This window comes from Poecilia reticulata, chromosome 10 (genome assembly GCF_904066995.2).
Source record: "Poecilia reticulata chromosome 10, P_reticulata-male-v2, whole genome shotgun sequence".
Classification (NCBI taxonomy): domain Eukaryota; kingdom Metazoa; phylum Chordata; class Actinopteri; order Cyprinodontiformes; family Poeciliidae; genus Poecilia; species Poecilia reticulata.
In genome coordinates, this window is record NC_088839.1 from 32,202,357 (window position 1) to 32,223,449 (window position 21,093).

General features: G+C 43.1%; 1 protein-coding gene and 1 long non-coding RNA gene across 9 annotated transcripts in view; one reads left to right on the forward strand and one right to left on the reverse strand.

Moving 5' to 3' along the window:
* The window catches only part of lingo2 (leucine rich repeat and Ig domain containing 2), a 205,037-nt gene that overhangs the window by 110,494 nt on the left and 73,450 nt on the right, over positions 1-21,093 (forward strand). For 5 of the 7 annotated variants that reach the window (XM_081611929.1, XM_008421021.3, XM_008421024.3 and 2 more), the window contains one exon: positions 4,420-4,504. The exons of the other annotated variants lie outside the window; for them this stretch is intronic. The gene's annotated coding sequence lies outside the window, so the exon portion shown is untranslated. The remainder of the gene's footprint in view (positions 1-4,419; positions 4,505-21,093) is intronic. 7 annotated transcript variants of the gene reach the window in all.
* Positions 15,176-18,721, reverse strand: LOC103471817 (uncharacterized). 2 transcript variants are annotated; one of them, XR_014089481.1, is made up of 5 exons: positions 18,465-18,721; positions 18,183-18,385; positions 15,573-15,668; positions 15,422-15,468; positions 15,176-15,324 (listed from the first exon to the last, which is right to left on the reverse strand). It is a non-coding gene; the product is annotated as an uncharacterized LOC103471817 (long non-coding RNA). The 2 variants fall into 2 exon arrangements; XR_001777017.2 differs by having other exon boundaries at positions 15,422-15,499.

A 21,093-nucleotide genomic window follows, 5' to 3' on the forward strand; every position in this document is an offset into this window, starting at 1 on the left:
TGAATGCCACGTCTTCCTTCCTCTTGCTGGCTCTCTACCTTCAGTGGAGCAGACCGAGTTTTAATTGGCATGATAATGTGATTAATTGCTTTCTTGTCACCAGCTCTGCTGACTTTCAGACTGTAAAGAAGTCTAAATCAGGCATGTATTTACAAGCAATCAAATGCTTGAGATCTGAAGGCACATATAAAAGACGTCCAGCTGTGCAAAGTAATTGGTTTTCCTTTATTAGTGGTGTATCATTAGCAGAAAGCACAAACTTAGAAAACAGAGAGATGAATTATTGTAACGTGTTGGTAATTTTTGCCTGTTACTGTTTTCCTGAAAAACACCCACAGAAACCAGTAAAACCATCTCTCCATGACACCACACTATAGTTCTCTTTTCAAACTTTCCTTGCCATTTTTCCCACCGAGACTCGGAGTCGGTCCTGTCTCACTTTGAGCCTCTCAGTAAATTGGGGTAGAAAAAGGAGTGGCCCATTTGCCAATCTGTCCCTCTCCATTCCACATGACATAAAGCTCGGTTTATTCGGGCAGGAGCTGCTTCTGAAGAGCAAATGCTGATGAAGCCTCAATCTCTCTAACAGCATCCAGGTGCTCTTGCATATTAAACAATTTTTGTGGCCAGATAATTAAAGATAGCAGCCATAATCATGATTGATATTCATCTTGATTCCAGGTGGCAAATGGCGTCTTAATGCATCCCTGTGAGTTAAGGCCATGTTTTGGCAGGTGAACTGATGCCATTATTTCTGAGGAGAGAGAATGATTGTCAGTATACGGTTATTATTCCCCATTATATGTAATGATATTTTGTAGGCGTGAGTGTGAACCACAATGACTTGATTTGAAGGAGAAACTGCGAGTGGCGTGCACATGGCGAGGCCTTAATGTAGCATGGCTCCATGCTCTGTGACCTTGGAAGAGCTGAAGTGACACAGTGAAGGTCGGATCTGGTTCCAGCTCAGCTTTGACCAGTCGTGATATTTGGCATGTCAGATGCTAACGAGTAGCTAAAGAACAGACAGAAAACACCAGAGAAATGGATATGAAGTGTTGCTGTGGATGGGAATCTCGAATCAGAGACCAACTTCAGCGTCTTTGGTGAGTCGTGGAGGTGATCCATGTTTTAACGAACCTGAAGTCTTCATGTCACTGAGTAACCTTTGACCTGTGGGGCACCCCAGGCTTCATCCTGGGATCCCTTTATCATATAGATTCACCTGCTGGCTCAGAACATACACAGATCTGGGTTAAAGTCCTGCAGCTGTGCAGGTGATGCACGGATCCACATTACGATGTCACCAGGTGACTCTGGGTTTATTGGCCGTGGATGTGCCACAACCTTTTCCTGCTGAACTGAAACAAAACAAAGTTTTTATGTTTGGACACAAATGGAACGATCTGGAGTCGGCAGATCAGGCTGACCTCTGACCTGAACCTTCAGAGCCACATAAAGACAGTTACAAAGTCGGCCTTCCACCACCTGAAGATCATTTCCAGGATTAAAGGACTAATGTCACAGATCATCTTCAGTCTCGTAGAATTATAAATGTCTTTTTCCATTATTTATGCTGTGGACAAGACCAGAGAGCGCCGAAGCAATCTCCTCTGACTGGACAAGACGATAAGCTGCAGGAAACTTATTGTTTATGATGTGTTTATTTTCTCATTTACGGTTCCTCCCCTAACATGACGCCTCCCTGGGTGGCGACCCAAATAGCTGGTGTGAAGAACTGGCTCTGCTCTGCATTTTGACTAAAACATGCCTCTAAAATGAAAGTGAGGATGAAATTAGAAAGATAATTTCTCACTGATGCGTCTTCCTGCAGGATTTAACGCTTCATTTTCATCTTTTCATGCCCTTCTTGTGTCCGGCCTCGGCGTTCATATGAAGCAGTCGGCTGCCTCTGTGTTCCACTGCAGTTTCTGCTCCACAGAAATGAAATGATTCCTGCAGACGCTGTCCTAGCTGAGACTGACTCTGAAATCAGAGCTGCCTCTGGCATCAAGGTAGACGGGTCGCATGATGAAATATGAACTCACTTCATTTCAAATCCAAAAATATCTGCACCAGCGAAGCAACAAGCAGTCAGTCATAAATGTTTTAACCCTTACTTTTGTTTGGGAGATTCGTTGGTTTCATGTCAGTTACGTAAACTTTCAAATCTTTGTGACCGTGATGAAGGAATTTCCAATACATAAAATGTGAACATTTTAGATGAAGTATTGAGTGGCTGGCTTGGCTCAGCGATGCAGTTTTCAATTAATCATCAGTGATATCAAGTGCAGTCCATAAGGGTGTAATTAGAAAAATGGTAAAATGACCCTTTAAAGTTCATTAGTAATCTGTGGGAATCACAGGGAACACTGCTCTGGTTAATTAAAGGGATGCACATTATCAAAAAATAAATGGAAAGGTGTCTTTTGTAGTTAAACTCTATGGCATTCAAGGTGTCAAAGTTAATTAATTTGAAGTGTCCTGAGTCAAACTTTTTCACGTTTCATTTCTCCGTCTTCACACTGAAAGGAAACATTTCTCTGCTGCTCTCTTTCTCATTAAATCTCAGAGTCAGCTGAGCCTTTTGCATAATCGCCTCCTTCTACAGTTTGGTTGGGGAACTCATTACAGCAGAGAAAAGGTCCTTTTTGCAGCGCAGCCAGCAATAATGCAGTGAAGAAGACTCCTCATAACGCTGGCTCGGCTTTTTCTAGACAAAAGAACAGGCTAGCATTATCTTGTAGCTGTGTAAGAATCAGAGGGAAGCAGAAGCCACAGCGTTTAGTTCCCAGCATCCTTCAGACCCTGTGAAGGAGCTGCTAAACCCCTCTGCCTGTCCGAGTGTCTGACGCTTCTGACAGCAGCGTTTTGGTTGCACTTCTCCGGTTGTTAGCGGCTTCGTCTTGTTTTCTAAATCCCCCAGCAGAGATTTGTTGAAGCAACAAGTCAAGAAATTGTCGCACACCTGTCCTGGAGCAGCGCTTCTTATCCTTCATGTCCTCTGGCCACCAGCAGCTAAACAAACATGCACTTGTTTCTTTTTTTATACAACAGAGGGAGTCAAAACCACAGTGCAACAGTTTATCTCAAACTGAATGTTGCATAAGGCCAGTAACAAAGAAATGATATGTAATGACCCTGTTAGGGAGTAAATAATCATGGCTGACCTGCCAGGTGTCCAACAGTCACTGACGACATCACAATGAAGATAAACTTGTTACTAGAGAAGCTTTCAGTTCAGAGTGTTGTGTCCAGGCATTCTGATGGAAAGTTGAGTGGAAGGAAGAAGTGTACAGAAGAGGATTAGGACTTTAATCTCAGAATTCAGCTGTAAAAGTGTGAATGTTTCACATATCAAACTGAATAACTAATGAAATTAACTTTAACAACGATATTCTAACATGTATTTTATGCACCCATATATGAACAAAATGACTTCAGTGACATTAAATATGTTCATAAATAGAGGATGCATTTTGCTGCGTTCGTCAGTCGCACCTGTTGAACTTACAGTTTAAATTATGTGGTTAAAATCGAAACATCTGGATCCTGGAGGGGATTTTCTGTCAGCTCTGATTAATCTGCTCAGGCTGCACATTTAAACTCCTCATATTTTATTTCCAGTTAGTTTTTGTACCGAGAAGCAATTTGAACCAGAAGATGTGAAACATTGTTGCTAATTAGTGAGGAGTTCAAGAGAAATGCTATTCATTTATTGTTTCTATATGAACTTGTTTGCGTTCCCTGTGCATGCAGAGGGCTGCGTGTTAATCTAGCATGTGATTAAATGATAGTAAACACAGCAGCTGATGTGTGAAGAGGCAGTGAGATCTGACTGAACCTCTAACAGATTCATCAGTGACGCTGCCTCGTTACGTCTGTGGAAACAGAAACATCCTCAGAACGTCAGACGGACGGCGTCACATCCACACAGCAGTCTGATGATTTCTGTAAGCAGGTTCACTGACGGGGACTCAGTCATGCACTTTAACGTATTTTTAAAGATAATTTATATTTCTGCTGATTTCTACTCCAACCTCTGAGTTGTTGCAACAGTGATGGTATTTATCGTTTCTCAGTCGATCGTCTGCTGGAGCAAACGTAAAGTCTGACTGGAGCTCCTGCTTCCTTATTTCACACAGCAACATTACGTCTCCAAGACTCAATGAGTTAACAGTGAAAGTCATAATCACTAAATAGTCTTCTGTGTTTATCTGCCTGTATTTCAGTTTTCTCTTTTTTTAGTCCCAGCTTAGTACAAAACTACAGCAATTCCGTGAGCCAAGTAAATTAAGAAATGTTTCAAACAAAAGCTTCAGAAACATTTTCACAGCATTTCAGTCGCGCCAGTGACTGTGGCTGCAGCCAGCCGGAGTGTGACTTTTCGTCTGCTTCCTCCTTTTTCTCGCTCTGCAGATAAAAGAGCAAAAGTCGAAGCAGAAAGAGCAGAAGAAGAGAGAAGAACAGAGCATGGCTGAGAGGATGATTGCTTCTGAAAGTGGTAAGCAGCCAACATTTACAGTCTCTTAGCTGACTTGTGTAGTTACTGTGGGATGTCGGATAAAGGCCAGCACTCAAGCTATTTCTCTCCTTTTCAGCCATTTTGTTTTCCGTGTGTGTTTGGGCGCTCGCTCTCTTTCTGCTGCCATGTCTTCTGTTTCTTCAGCCGTTTTCTCACACGTGTCTGTCGGTTATTTAAAGGAGATGAAGAAACTACCGACCCTCAGCTGAGGTAGTTACTATAACAACCACAAACTGGTTGTTACAGTAACTGGGGGAGTTGAGTCTGGACTTTAACCAGACCAATGTTTTGACGCAAACCATTTCAGTGACAAAAGTTGTTTTCCTGATCAGATCACTTTCTTCACCTTGTTTTCTGTCTTCTGAACTGCGTCCATCCTGACGTTCTCCTCTCTAAAGGTCAGATTTAATTGTCATTAACGACTGATGGCCTCTTTCCCAGCCACGCACATTTTGTTCTGGAGTGGAGCTCACATTGTGAGGTTATCTACCGGTTCTTTGTTTGGGCTCAACGGGAGATTCAGGCTGTTTTTGGGGAAAACTTTTCAGTGTTTTGTGCAGAAAGAACATCAACGTTTTCCCGCTGGTCGAGCGCCGAGCTGCTGCTTTGTCTGTGTCTGGAAACCCGGATCACCAACACACACACAGGGAATCGTTACTGTGTTTGTAAAAAGACTAACCGTAATTTCAGAGTTTTATTAAAACAAAACGGTTCAAATCCTGAATCATTTTTTTGTTGGTTTGTTTCATAAAATGTAACTGAAGTTGAAGTTTTCTGTAAAAGTTCGGGGTTCTGAAACGGTGAGCCCACCTGAGTGTCTCTGTGGTCGTCATGGTTTCCTGATGTGGTTTTGTGTTCGATCAAAAGGTTCAGCTGATGCTGACAGCAAATCAAACCTCAAATCAAACACCTGCTTTTCATCCTGCTGTCATCAAAAGAGCCCTGCTAATTCAAATGAATATATTTTTGTGATTTTCTGACGAAGCAGCAGCTCTCTGACAAACTTTGTCAGGAGTTGAACTTTTCCACTCGCGATATTTACACCTCAAAGCTCCTCAGAAGTAATTATCTTTGCTCATATGTTCTGATTTTCCATCAGTTTTATTGTTAATTTAACTCCTGAGAAAATGCAGCATGTGCTGAAGCATTATCATGGCAGTTGTGGTGAAATGTCAGGTTTCTTCTGAACAGCAGTGCATGCTGGGAAGCCTGGCGCTCGGTGGACTTTGTGTTTGCTCAGTTGGCTCTCCGTGGATCTCACCTTCCAACGTTGTTTGCGTTGAGGTGAAGCTCAGCTGCACTTTGAGTGGCAGCGCTGCTTCGTTGTACATCTGAGTCTTTCTCTGCAATTTTATGGATTTTTTTTAGATCAAGAAAGGAAGCTTTGCAGACATCAGGCGGCCGTCTCCCTGTTCCGTGTTCGGTCACCGTGACATGACTCTATGTTCCTTACATCTACTTTGTATTTCAGTTTTGGCTTCCTTGCTAACATTGCAGGCCATCCCTCCTTTATCTGAGGCGGCAGGCTGAGCAGAGACGTGTCCTTTTCTCCGGGGGAATCCCCAGACGTTCCCAGATCAGAACCACGGTTCCTCCAGCGAGTCCCGGGTCTTCCTCTGGGTCTCTGCTCCTCTCCATGGAGGCAGCCCGACCTGATAACCCGCTGTCCGGGCCCCTGGCTCCTCTTGGTGTGGAGAAGCAGGGACTCTAATCCCCTCTCAGAGGTCGTGACCATGGATGAGGATGGAGACGTGGTTCAGTGGGTGAATTCATAGGTTCAGTGGGTGAATGGAAGGATTCGCCATGACGGACCATAAGTCAGCAGCAGTGCTGTCTCCGTCCGGACCCCGCCCCGCCCCGCCGCCTCTGCTCAGCCCCACTCTCAGCCTCTCAGCGTTTCTTGGCTCCGCCCATTTTGCACAGATTTTCTACATTTCTGAGGGGCGGGGCCATGTCTTCACATAGAGGTCAGTTATATTTGAGACTTTGTTGTCAGATGAAATGTTAAATATGTTCCTGAGCATGGAGCTGAAATCAGCAGCTTTAGGAACTTTGTTTGACCTCTGACCTGCACCTCGGTGGCCCTGGACCCATTGACCTCATGCCGTGTCTTTGGCTCTATGAGCTCCAGCTCACTGCAGAGTCAGATTCTGCCCCGCTGACCGCTCTGTGACCTTTGACCCTTTACTTAAAGTTGCAGTGCATCCAGGAAAACAGTGTTTTAAAGCTGCAGGAAATGTGGCTGCATCACAAACGAATGGTTCTGGACACACGGTCACACAGAAAGGTGCAGCTAAGTTTGCAGTGATTCCATGAACTGCTGGGAGCTTCTAAAGAAAGCTTCATAAATAATTCACAGTCATGGATTTCAGATACTGTGCGTTTCCCGCTTGAACGTCGTTCGCAGGGTGTCTGTACATCGCTGCATAGTTTCATATAACAATCAATTCAAGGAGAGAGTTTCAGGGACACATTTCAGTTTTTATTGTGTATTTAAATCATGTTTGAGGTGAAAGAAAAGCATGTTTTTATCCTGAAAGTTTCTGAAATCATCCTTTTCTTAATTCTTTATAACTCTGACTTCCATCCAAGTACAGCAGGAGGTCACCAGTTCTTTCATTAGTTGGCTTGACCCCGTGAATCCAAGTCGGATCTGATCCCTCATTAATTCTGCCTCGTAGTGCTTCCTGAAATATCAGGGGATAAGTTGGTTTAAGGAAGGAAACCATTACAGATACATTCACAATTTGACACTAATAAGACATGACTGAGGCAAAGGTGGTTGCAACTGAATATCCTGAGGCCTGGTCTTCATAAATGAGTAATGCAATTTGTTTGAGTGGATGTTATGTTGACTTACTGTGAGTTTTGTAGTAATAAAGTCTGATTTCTTGAATTCATTATTACTCCACAGAACAATGTTGGACATATTACTTTACTGTGCATCAAATGGTGTTATAATAAATTAGAATACCACAGAAATGTAATTCATTATAGTAATCCAATGAAAATACCTCATGTATTATTTAAATTCATTAGAGCAGCAGAGAAAAGAGAACAGGCGACACATTTCATTTGCCGCCTTCACCGGATTGTGAAGCGCAGAGGAACATGAGACCAGAGCTAACGATGCTAACCAGCTAATCACCTCCATGATGATCAGGAATCCAGGCAAACGCTCCACATCCATGTCGTCTGCAGATACTGAAACAGGGCAGTGGAAGTGGAACAGTTGAAACCAAATATCAACATTTCTGTATGAAACACGCCCACAACCTTCTGACCAATCACAGAGCTCTGTACCGGAGGGAACGGCAAAGCTTACATGGATTTTATGACGTTTTAAACTGATTTTGAATTGTAGTAAATGACAATTATGATTCTTCCTTGAATCAATTGTTTGGCACATGATTCCCTCTGGAGATGAAGGGAAATCTAACCAAGGCATCAGGACTACGCCTGTTGTCTGGAGAAATCCACAGATCAGAGTTGATCTGAGGAAAGGGGCAGATTGGATGGAGGTTGGAGTCGAGCAGGATGTGGTCTGATGAGTCCATCAGGAGGAGAAAAGTGTTGCATGAAGGGATCCGTCCATCATGCTGGTGGTCAGGAGGAGCATAATGCTGCGATTCTTATGGCTCAAACTGTGCAGGAGCGTTAAAGAGTCTCCACACCTGGTCTGGCCAAGTCCAAACCGATCCATACTGGGAATGTTTCACATGTGGTGGAGAAGAATTTCCAAAGCTGTTCAAATCATCTCTGCAAGATCTGATGAGAGATTTCTTTACAGAAATGTACAGAAGTAATGTGTGCCATAATCAAAGCAACGGCTGAATATTAGCTTTTATTTTGAAAAGACAGCATGCCATTGATGAAAACCAGTCCTGATGGAAGCAGAACCCAGAACAGCTGAACCCTCCTCTGATACGTTTCATGGCTGACATCCTGAGAGTAAATCCTTCATTTCTGAAGTCGGTTCCAGAATTCAAGCTACAAAAAGATTCTCCTGACAGGAGCTTTTATTCACAAGTCAAACTTTGCCTGCCGGTGCCAAAGCTTTTGTCAGATTTTAGATTGCATGCATCACTTTATGATTTTGTGTCCGTGCGGGGGCACAGGCATTTGTGACATGCACTGGTGTGTGTGTGTGTGTGTGTGTGTGTGTGTGTGTGTGTGTGTGTGTGTGTGTGTGTGTGTGTGTGTGTGTGTGTGTGTGTGTGTGTGTGTGTTTGTGTGTGTGCGTGTGTGTGTGTGTGTGTGTGCGTGTGTGTGTGAATGCTCAGACTGAAATGAAAGTGGCATGGCTGTGGAGAAGGATGCATCTCATTTTAAGGGTAGAAAGATAAAGAAAAGCATCAGAGGTGATGCTGCGTTAAGAGTCTGCAGACAGATAATGTCATTTCTTCCGTCTCAACATTTAATCTGAACGTCCCGGCGGGTTGTGGGAGGATCCAGCCAAGGTTGGCGTTTTGTTTTGCATCTTAATCAGAAAGTGTTTCATTACAGTAACGATCTGAAGTTACTTTTATGCTTTACGACGTCGGGGTGAACCTGCTGATCGTCCAGCTGCTGTTTCTACTGACGTTTCTTTCTAAACTCTGACATCGATCAGAAGATCCAAGCAGAGATTTCAAAGCTTTCAAAGGTATTATTGTGTAAAGCTGGAGCCAGTTGCATCATGGGTGTTGAGTTTTTTTCTAGTCAGTGTAATCAGAATGAATATTATATAATATAAATGAATGAAACAACCAGGAGGTTTACTGGATCTGTAGTTCATGTGATTCTCTCTGCTGACTCTGAGGCTAATCTGTAACTTTACCAGCAATCGGATAAATACTAATTTTATTAACTGACAGCTCAACTTCTTCAAACTCTGAATCTCTGAGGATGTTAAATTAAAAAAAACTACCTAAAAACAGATCAAAAGGAGACTATAAAAATTATTGGTCTTCATAATTTCCCCTAAAACTGATATTTAGAAACGTGTAACTGTTGAGATGTTTGCAAATTTCTGGGTCATGGTTTAGCTGACATACATTACTTTATGGTTTGTAGATGAAAGCAGCTTGTTTATAAATATTAATAATTCAAAGTGGCATTTTGTGTCAAATTTAGTTGTTTAAATAGTTTCTGATTAATTTGGTTCTTAAATCTAATATTTAACTGTCCTGATTGTGATAATAATCCTGTTTGAGCAAAATGAGGAAAATGTTGAGCTGGTTTGTGTTAACAGGTTTTCTGCATTGTTCTGTTCTGGTCCTAATGGCATTATAGGCCCGGTTCTGAACGTCTTTGTTCAGGACGGAGAACATTCTCCCACCAGCTCTCCCCAGGTAAATGGGATTAATTCACTTGGCGCGCTGCATAAGTCAAAGCCTGCTGCATCCTATTAACTTAATTATGTTTGGGCCAAACATTACTTGTACTCTAACGTTCTTAATCAGCCCTTATCGTTTAATGTCAAGCAAACATTTAATTCTAATTAAAAAGCGGACAGATCAAATTGTGGCCTTTTACAGAGCACTCTTCATATTCCTGTTTATTTCTGCAGACAGACGGTTCCCAGTCATCATGCATGTTTTCATGTTTTCATATGAAAGTTCTCATCTGCCATCTTCCCCACGCGACAGAAAACTGTCAGGCTTTTAAAGCAGCAAATGCTGTTTCCTGCATGAAGGTTCCACTGCTGACATTTGCTGATGGAGAACATGGTTTGTATTTTTAACTCTTGTTGTGTGTTTTTTTCTCTCCCCAATGAAGTGGTACATTTCCCCGGCATCAATTGGCCATGGTATTATTAGATCTGGCTGCTCACTCTGAGGTATGAAAGTGAAAAATAATCTATGTGAATGAGGAAGGTAGTGGCAGAGCAGCGAGGCGCAGTGGGAAGCACGGAAAGCCGAGCCGGAGAAGGAGGCCTGCAAACAGCTGATAAACAAACAGCCTGACTCGGTTCAGACCTCATTAGGATTTATGATGAATGGGATTCAACTGGAAGGTGGATTCTACCTCTTTATGCTTAGACAACTGAAAATTCCTGAAGCACATAGTGGGGTTAATGCTGCTGCTTTTCTGTTTGGTATAATTACATGAAATATTTGTTTTAGTTGGGCTGCATTGCTGCCTTACAGACTGGAAGGTCCTGAGTTCGGATCCCAGCCGGGGGTCTGCATGGTGTCCAGTCCTCTTATGGCTTTTTTCTGGGTTTCTGGCTTCCTCCCAAAACCGAACCAGACAGACTGAAGACCGGAGAGGATCGGTGGCTGGAGGCGATGAAGGGGTGTTGGATGGAGAGGATCGGTGGCTGGAGGCGATGAAGGGGTGTTGGATGGAGAGGATCGGTGGCTGGAGGCGATGAAGGGGTGTTGGATGGAGAGGATCGGTGGCTGGAGACAATGAAGGGGTGTTGGATGGAGAGGATCGGTGGCTGAAGATGATGGAGGGGCGTTGGATGGAGAGGATCGGTGGCTGGAGACAATGAAGGGGTGTTGGATGGAGAGGATCGGTGGCTGGAGGCGATGAAGGGGTGTTGGATGGAGAGGATCGGTGGCTGGAGATGATGGAGGGGTGTTGGATGGAGAGGATCGGTGGCTGGAGATGATGGAGGGGTGTTGGATGGAGAGGATCGGTGGCTGGAGGCGATGAAGGGGTGTTGGATGGAGAGGATCGGTGGCTGGAGATGATGGAGGGGTGTTGGATGGAGAGGATCGGTGGCTGGAGATGATGGAGGGGTGTTGGATGGAGAGGATCGGTGGCTGGAGACAATGAAGAGGTGTTGGATGGAGAGGATCGGTGGCTGAAGATGATGGAGGGGCGTTGGATGGAGAGGATCGGTGGCTGGAGACAATGAAGGGGTGTTGGATGGAGAGGATCGGTGGCTGGAGATGATGGAGGGGTGTTGGATGGAGAGGATCGGTGGCTGGAGGCGATGAAGGGGTGTTGGATGGAGAGGATCGGTGGCTGGAGATGATGGAGGGGTGTTGGATGGAGAGGATCGGTGGCTGGAGATGATGGAGGGGTGTTGGATGGAGAGGATCGGTGGCTGGAGACAATGAAGGGGTGTTGGATGGAGAGGATCGGTGGCTGAAGATGATGAAGGGGTGTTGGATGGAGAGGATCGGTGGCTGGAGGCGATGAAGGGGTGTTGGATGGAGAGGATCGGTGGCTGGAGATGATGGAGGGGTGTTGGATGGAGAGGATCGGTGGCTGGAGGCGATGAAGGGGTGTTGGATGGAGAGGATCGGTGGCTGGAGATGATGGAGGGGTGTTGGATGGAGAGGATCGGTGGCTGGAGATGATGGAGGGGTGTTGGATGGAGAGGATCTGTGGCTGGAGACGATGGAGGGGTGTTGGATGGAATCAGTTTTTTTTCCTGAATTAAACATAAATCATGAAAACTTTGAATAATGAGTCTTTGTGGAAGATTTCAGCTGAAGTTTGTGTGAGCAGGTCGAGATCTGATCTGACAGCGAATGGATGGGGCGCTTGATTCTCTGTAAGGCGCACAGCAGTTGGGTGGAGACAGTGGAAATTCATTTAACTCGACAATCTGAAAACTTTAGATTTAAAAAAACTCATTAATTTATCATTATGTAATCAAAGGCAGAAAGTTTGCCTGACTGATCTTAGAGGTTTTGTCATATTTTCCAGTTCAGACGAATCGTTTCTCATCTCATCGTCTTACTGGAAAAACTCTGATTCCTCCCAGACTCTGTGGTGGCGAAGCTGCTGACAGCCCATCAGAGAAACACCAGCAGTAATGAGATGTTTGGGCCTTGATTAGAGAATATTCACCAGCATGTCAGGAATGATCAAGAAGAAGCAGGATTTGGTGAGTGGCTGAAAGTGACTGGGAGCATCATCATCATCATCATCATCATCATCATCATCATCATCGTCTGTTCAAACCTCCTCCCACACACCAACATGCTGCTCTGCCCACCAGAAAACCTTTATCAGGTATTTAGCAACAAAGAGAACATGATGAGATCTGAAATGTCAGTTTCAACATTTCTACCGTCGTGGTGAAGAACCAGAGCGGCGTTAGCTTTGTGTGCTAATTAGGATAAACTGGTTTAGCTTCAGCAGGCAGAGGTTAAGCTAAGAGTCAAGATGCAGATCTGAGCCAGTGAGTCCATCATCACAGTAACGGGTCAGGAGTTAAATACCCGTCTTCACTCTGAGCTGCTCCTCAGTTTATCGTTTATTTTACAAATAAGTGGAAAAGCTGAGCATTAGCTCCACTATGTGAACTCGCTATGAAAGAATTAGCTTTATGGTTGGAAACCCAACAGAGAGATGCTTTGGGAAATGAGGATGAATAAATATCTTCTCTAAGGGGAACATTAGGAGAAGGACAACAAACGGGTCAATTGAATTTGATCCGAAATCAATCAAGACTTTGCATTGGACAATATGACCATACAAGCAAAATGTCCTGTGCTTGTTTGTATTGCAGATTGGTTTAAATCCTACACATAAAAATATAAAATAAAAAAACAACAAAGGATATTATCAGGCAGAAATAATCGGACCAAAAACAAACGGCAGCATTTCTTTATCGTGAGAATAAAACTATAATTTATGCTGCATCACTGAGCTGCTGACAGACTTTCCTCACAGTGAAGAGCATTTCTGATCAAACACATCAGAATAAAAAACGGAACCATGAGCTTCAGACAGGCTAATATTCCATGTTCAGTTCAGTGTTTATTAATGTAAACAAGAATTTCTCAGTTTAATCTGGATTCAACTGAACAACAATGTTCTCACCTCCGCCTGCTCAGCGCTTAACGCTGGTTAAGTTGCCGGTTATCTAACGGCAGAGAAACAGGAAAACGGTTTTCCTGCCGTCATCAGTGGTCAAGCTAACTAGCTTTAGCATTCTCAGATGGCTCTGCTGTGGGGGAGGAGCTGTAGCGCAGCAGATTTAAGTATTTGGCAGCACTAAGCCCCTCCCCCTGCCTCTGATTGGTTGTTTTTTACTGGATGTAGTGTATTTCTGCAGGTGGCAGTAGGACCTCAGACACGAGGCAGAGGTTTTTTGTCTCCGTCACAGATTATCCGTCTCATATGATGCTGTGACAGTTTGAACAAACATGTAGGAACATATTTCTATAAATTACCTGCTGTAGCTTTAATTCACGTTCCCGTTTTGGTGCCGAGTTCAGACGTTCTTCCCGTCCTCCACTGATCCGCCATGTTGCCACTAACCGTGTCTCCACCACCGTTTGTGATGCATCTTGTTTAAAGCAAACCGATGCACATGAAGGCGTCCGAGGCCTTGAAGGAAACGGAGTTCTGACCTTTCACCATGGCAGCGCTGAATAAAAGAGGCCACAGAGCGTTTATTAGATGTTCCTGTTGGAAGCTTTGTCCTCTCACACAACCAGCAATTACAGCAGCCTGTAATAACAGGGTGCATTATGGGAAGCAGGAGGGTCCGCTCCCTGTGGCTCTCTGTTATGTTTGTTTGATTTTTTTGTTGGTTGTTTGTAGTTTCTGTTGCTGTTTCTTCTCACAGGAAATTTGAAGTTTCTAATTAAATCTTAGAAGGGGAAACAGGGATAAATCATCTCAGTCCTCCAGCTGTGAGCGACGATCGCAAACCCCATGTTTAATTTATGTGTGCTGCTGTATTATTTATGGATTCCATGATGTGTCTCCGTAGTTTTTTCCTCCAGGCGTTTGGTCTGTAAAGTATTTCTGAAATTGGGACAAGAAATTGAGCCTGGTCCTGACTGCAGAGAGCCTCACCTGGACTGTTGGTTTGTGCTGCTCACATGGAATATTCTGGCGTTTTTAGCAGCTGTGTAGAAACATCAACACGGTTGAAAACTCTTCCAGTTTAGGTCAGTTTGGTTTCCTGACATATCGTAGCTCCTAACTGCCAGAATAATGTGAAATCATTTTTGAAATAATCTCTTTTTTAACTTGTAAATCTTGATAAACTTGCTGTGTTTTAAACTGAATGGCTTGACTCAAACTGGATGTTGAGTTTTCTCCAGACGTTGCGACTTCTTCCTCTCTGAGGTTCTTTGCAGCTTCAGCAGATTCTTTGCTTTTCTTCTGGATTAAAATTATTATTTTGGACCATCTGTGTATGTAAACTTCTGAATTTGAGGAAAGTAATTACAGTAACTGTGGCATTTAGTGAATAAAAACATTATTTCTGAACAGTCTATGTAAATATTTGGTCCAGATGCTTCAGTTATTCATTTTTCCTGCTTCATAAACTTCCTTTTAAATACTAAGAATCAACTTTACACGAATCTGGTTCTTTTTGATTTCCCTTCATCAGTTTGAACGTCTTCTGACTGAACTTTTTGTTCAGTTCAATGCAAAGTGATTCAACAGTCAGATTGGACAGAATGCCTTTAGAAATCATCATCCTCTCCAAGGTGTGTACTTTGACTGGGCCGTTTAGTAGCTGGTCGTTCATTTGCAGCTGTTCATGTTCGGTTTGATTCGGCTTCACCGTTAAACAGCATTATTGGATTTTATTCAGTGGAATTAATCTAAACTAGGCTGAAAACACAAAACGTGCAGACTGTTTTCTAGACTATTTAAGAAAAAGCTTGAACATTATGCAGCTTTTTCTTTCCACTTCACAATCATGTGTTTCGTCTACTATTTGAATTCAGATAAAAATGCTTTGAAGTTTGTTTTAATGAGATCAAACATGAAAACTTAACTGGAGATAAATCTTTTCTCATTGTTAACTGGCTGAATAATAATCTCTCCTCATGAACGTTTCTCCAGGTTTCCTCCTCAGTCTGAGCAGAAACAGACGATAAACTCTAGAAGGGAGAAATATCCACATGTCAGTGCTGCTGACATGCAGGACTGGATCTGTCTTCCTCTCCAGCCTTTAATGTGCAGCCATGCATCTCTAACCTGCCGAACGTTTCAGAACCTGAACCCTCTGAACGCTGAAGCCGCGCCTGGAAATACAGCATGGATCAGCAGGTGTGACTGGAAGGGAAATTCCAGATTTGAAGGAAGAAATACGGAGAAAAATAAATATTTCATGCAAGATTTTCCTCACAACTCAGATGAAAGTAGGGTGGGAAACAGATGAGATGGCTGTGAGAGATCTGGAGGAGGCTGGTGCAGCGTGAAGTGGCAGGGGAGTTTCCTCCTGCTGGGGGTTACAGTATGGAGATAAAAGGCAAATTCTTTAAAATCAAACTGAACTGTAAACAAACTGTGGAGGATTCGCCCGGCTGAGCCGGCGGCGTCAGAGGAAACGCTCCGGCATCAAACCCAAACATGAAATACAGCAAATAATATCCAGCAGTTGAACCATCAGATCAAAGCTGGACTTTCTCTGACCAACACAATAAACAAAACTGAAATCAAATGAACATGATTCATGTTGATGACCTGTCCTGGGTGGACCAGCCGCTCGCCGATGTTTGTGAATTAAGATAAAATGAACAAGTAGCAGAACCAGGATGATCATTTCTACATGCTACTCCTGAAAAATGCAAGAGATCACAGATTTTATCAACGTGATTTTATAGGAATATGAACTGACTGAATCCATCCATTCTGTATATCTGCTGATCCCCACACACACACACCCACACACACACACACACACACACACACACACACACACGCACGCACGCACGCGCACGCACGCACGCACGCACGCACGCACACACACACACACACACGCACACACACGCACGCACACACACACGCACAGAGACAACTAAAACCAGCGTAGCGAGCCCATCAACCTAACCTCAGGTTCCTGAACTGTGATGGAAGCTGGAGGACCCAGAGAGAAACCAGGCTGGGATTTGAACCCAGAACCTTCATTTCACAGTCAACTGCAAACTTGTGTCCCAAATTAAATACACAAATGCTGTCATTCTGAGCAGGACATGAACATTTCTTTAAATAAATAAGACATGAGTGTTCAGACCATAGATCATGCAGCATTCAGCTTCTATGCACCACAAATCTAGAACAAACTTCCAGGAAACTGCAAAACAGCCGAAACACTGAGTTCCTTTAAATCCAGACTAAAACCAGCTTAGAGCTGCTTTTGAAACAGAATCATTGAGAAACGAACGACGTCATGTGACTAAATGTAACGTTCCAGTTACCGATGGTCGTCTCGTCTCTCTGCAGAGATTAAAGTTAAACATTTATATTGTGATGACTGCCATGATATTTAATAACTTTTACAGCTTGGCGCCTTTAAAGCAATTAATTCAGCATAAAGTTTTTGATTTTGAAGGAAACCACATTGCATTGTGGGATTGTGTTGGTTGAAATAAACCGTCTCCACCAGCAGCTCCTCTTCCTGAAACGCTTTCCGCTGTGGACGGACTCATCAATTCACTGGGAAATTTATGATGCAGGTAGCGCATAAGAGGACATTTTATGTGTTCATTTGGGAGTGGAAATGGCCGTGAGTGATAGGCTGAGTGAGGGAGAGTTATTTTAATGCCTGACTGAAGGTGATCCTGACCTCTCATGTGGGCTGCAGAGATGGTTAAACGCCTTCCAGTGCAGCATAAGTATACACAGAAGGTTCAGTGGCTCTGAGGGGTCATTACCCCAAGGAAATGAGCAGCAGCAGCAGCAGCGCCAGGCCATTACCGCTTTGTTGGTACAGGTGATTATGGCTGGCTCATACCATAAAAATAATGCAGTCCGTCCATCCTTAACTATATTTACACAGTTCCACAACAAGGTGTCTGCTCTACTTCAAGATATGAGGCTCGACTAATTTGAGTATAAAATCCAAAAGGCAAACAAGCCCAGAGAGACGAACGTTAAATCTATTCCTGTCGTGGGTTTGATGGACAAACACAACAAAAGTTTAAATGCAACGCAGTGAAAGTAGAAATGAAAGAGAGGCGACCCTCTAGTCTACGCAGCAACACATGAGCAAATGTGGCATTTAGAAAGAAGCAATAAATAAGAGAAGGCGACGCAAACTGGGATGCAGAGGGGTGTGAAGAAATTGGCCATTTGTCAGCCTGGATAAGGTCACTATCTAACTTTCCAAAACCCGGTAATTGACTGCAGCCGGGCGCTGGAGCTAATATTAGCTCAAATGAAAAGCTGCAGAATAATAATGGTGCCCAAAGCTTTTTATTTAATTTACAAACAACAAAATTCAGCTGAGCAATCATAATAAGGCATTAAACATCAAAGAGCAACACATTAGAAAGGAAATGACTTCAGCTGCGTTTAGTCCAGGCACCAATGGAAGCTAACCTGTTAGCAGGCTCACCTACATTATATTATTATGTCTTTTAATCTGATGTTGGTTTTTAGACTAATTGAAATTAAATGTTATGATTATGCAAAAAAAAATCAGTTTTAAAAAAAATCATTAGCTAAAATTTCATCAGTCTCTCAAAAATATAGAATTTTTGTCAAAAATGACCTTCTATGAATGTTTAACCTTAATCTCTGCAGGTGAGACAAAGTCTGGGTTTAAATAGTTTCTGATATTTTAATGAGTCAATTAGAGTTTTACCAAAAGCTTCAACCTTCATGTAGAGCATTAAGAGTTGAGGTCAGAGTTTAGTGCTGCTCGTTTTGTTACAGTGTGAAGTAATTATCACTTATTCTACAGACAGAACTGAAGCGCTGGACTTTATTCAATAAACAGCAGAAATCTCCTCACCTGAACGGTGAATATCACTAAACATGGAGCTGCAGCGTCTGGACCTTCATGAAACAACTGGAAACATGAAGTGACCTGAGAGGCTCATGAACAGCTGAGGGGGAAAACTGACGTTTTGACTTTCAGCAGAGATTCTTCATTAGGAAAATCCTCAAACTTCCTGTCAGGTTTCTGTAGGTCAGTCACAGAAAAACTACAAAAAACTGCAAAAATATCACAAATAACTATATAAACCAGGTGTTTGGTGGGTTATTATATATGATGTAATATTCAGTATTTGACCTGATGGATGAACTTCATGCTGACAGAAATTGAAGCTCACAGAGTGGCTGGAAAACTGGAATAAAGAGAAAATATTAATCATAATCAATACCAGCAATATTCAGGTTGCACATTTTTTAAATTATTCAACACAGCTGCACATTTCTTTGAATCTGAATATGCTGTTTTTATAACTGCACAGTGTTTTCTTATGCTGTACATTTTCCCTGTACTGCCATTCTTACTTCTGTTTAAATGCATATTTATAGTTTTACATATCTTTGACTTGCCTGCCACTTTGCTGAATATTTCTACCGTCACTTTGATGTTTTCCTCACTTTTAGCCAAACAGTAATATTTTCATAAGGTGTAAGAGGCCAGCAGGCCGAGTTCCTCTGTGCTGAAGAAATCCCGGCTCAGCAGAGCAGAACTGCTCGGCCGGGTCACAGATTGAACCGTCTGCCTGAAGAGCAGAAACAAACCCTGACCCCTAGTGGTGGGGCTGTCACATCAACTCTATGTTTGAATTATCTGTGTAAAGGATAAATGCTGAAACAGGAAACCTGTCAGTGAAAACAGCTGGTTCCTCTGGTGACTCTTCCTGGTGGTTTTGGGTCTCCGGCTCCCCCCCCCTCCCTCCCCGACACAGAACCAACTTCCTGTCTGTTGGTTCTGCAGGTTCCAGACTGAATTAAATCGATGTGTCAACACTTCCTTTCAGTCAGAGGGAGTAAAGCATGTTTCCTGCATGTTTCCCTGCTGAATGCAGAGCCCAGGTTTCTGTGCCGATCCTGCAGCTGCAGCAGTCTGACTCTGTTTTAGATAAAAGAGAATCAAAGCGGAGAAAATTACATTTTTATAAATAAAATGATTCTGAAAGAGGCGAGTCTCATAAAACATCCCGGTTCTGTTTTGACTGACATCCAGGCGGTATTTTAAAGCTTTCAGTCGGTTTCTTGGCGTTTTGGATGTTAAACATTGACCTTATTTTATCCACATTTACATTGTTAGATCTGTTCCTGCTGGGTTATCTCTGCCTTTGCATCAGCACTGGGGGTTTGTGACTTTCTGTGACACATTAAGCTCATTTGACAGAGCAGAGAAAAGAAAAAGACGTCCTGTCATTTTTTTCAGGGCACCAAAATGCCAAGTGAGTGAGTTCCCTGTTGATCAGAGTCTTTATAGGAAAGATCAAGTTTGGATAAAAACGTCAGATGATGGAGTCACTGATGACAGGAACAAACTCAGCCAGAGGGAAATGATTCGAGGTTCAACTGGGTTTTCTCAACCAGTTTGGATCCATCATAAATTCCTGTGAAACCAGCTTCCATCAGATTTCACCTAATTGGAGAATAAAATCATTTAATCTGAGTCTAACTGCAGGAGGTTGTGGATCAAAGCATGTTTATATGTGAGAGTGGCCTAGTCAAAGGCCAGACCTACCCAACTGAGACTGTCTGGCTGTTTCTGAGTTGATGTTCCTGGACGGTGCACATCCTCTCTGACTGCAGCTGAAGGTTTGTCTTCAAATTAAATGTTCAGTAAATCCAGTTCTCAATATTCTGACTTTTATCTTTAAAGTCTCCACAAAAATCTCAACAAAATAAGTGAAAGTTTGTTGATTATAAAGGGAAAAAACTCACTTTTTTTATTCTTGTTCCTTGTTGTCAGTATTTTGTCATAATCGCAGCATGAAAACATTTCCTGTTTGGTTTATGTGGTTGGATTATCCACCACTGTCGTCTCGTCCAGCCTGTGCAGTAGATGAGCTTCCAGGTTCTCCTCCTGCAGAACCTGGGCTCTGCGGTTCTGATGGTGCTGCCGGGTTCAGTTCTGCTGCGGCTGTCAGACTCGCTGTCGTTTCTGTAAGCACTCCCGGCTGCACCGTGTCGCCCTGCAGGACTTCAAAATCTGAGCGCTGCTCCGTTCTCAGGAGGATGATCTGCCATGACGCCAGACATCAAGCTCTTCATGGCACCTTTTATCTCCAAACTGTCGGTTTAGACCCGTTTTAATTATTTTAGAAGCTCGCCGTCTTTCCTGGGAGGAAAATAAAGGCTGCCAACGTTTTTCTGTCTTCCTGCTGAGCTGCTCTGAACCTTCAACCTGTTCTCAGGTCAAACTTCATGCAGACGGCAAGAACATTTTGAGGTGATTCTGAGTTTAAATGTCTCCTTCAAACAGAAACTTTCATGTTTTTTTTGTCATAAGTTCACATGAAGGTTTCTATTATTGTGTCTTTTGATACAGAAGTCGTTTTTTTTTACGTTCCCACCCTCATGTCAGCTCAAATGATGAATGGCCTGATTAAACATGGACATTAAACACAATTAGCGAGCTTGAGTAGTTTTAAACTCTAAAAAAGCTTGTATGACACATCGCTGTGTGCGCCTGTCATGGAGGATCTCGCTCAGATCGGTGGATTTGGCTGTTTGATTGCTGAACAGATGGCTGATGTAAGAGAAGCATCTTGAGGCTACATGTAAAGAAGGAGAAATTCACAAACTCACATGAACTCAGAGTCACTTTGGCTGCAGCAGAGAGCAGATCTCTTCCTGCCCAGCGGTCAGAGCCGCCGCCTCGCTCACATACTGAACAATTAGACGACTTATCAGGACCTCGGTCCACATATGTCGCTTTAAATACAGCA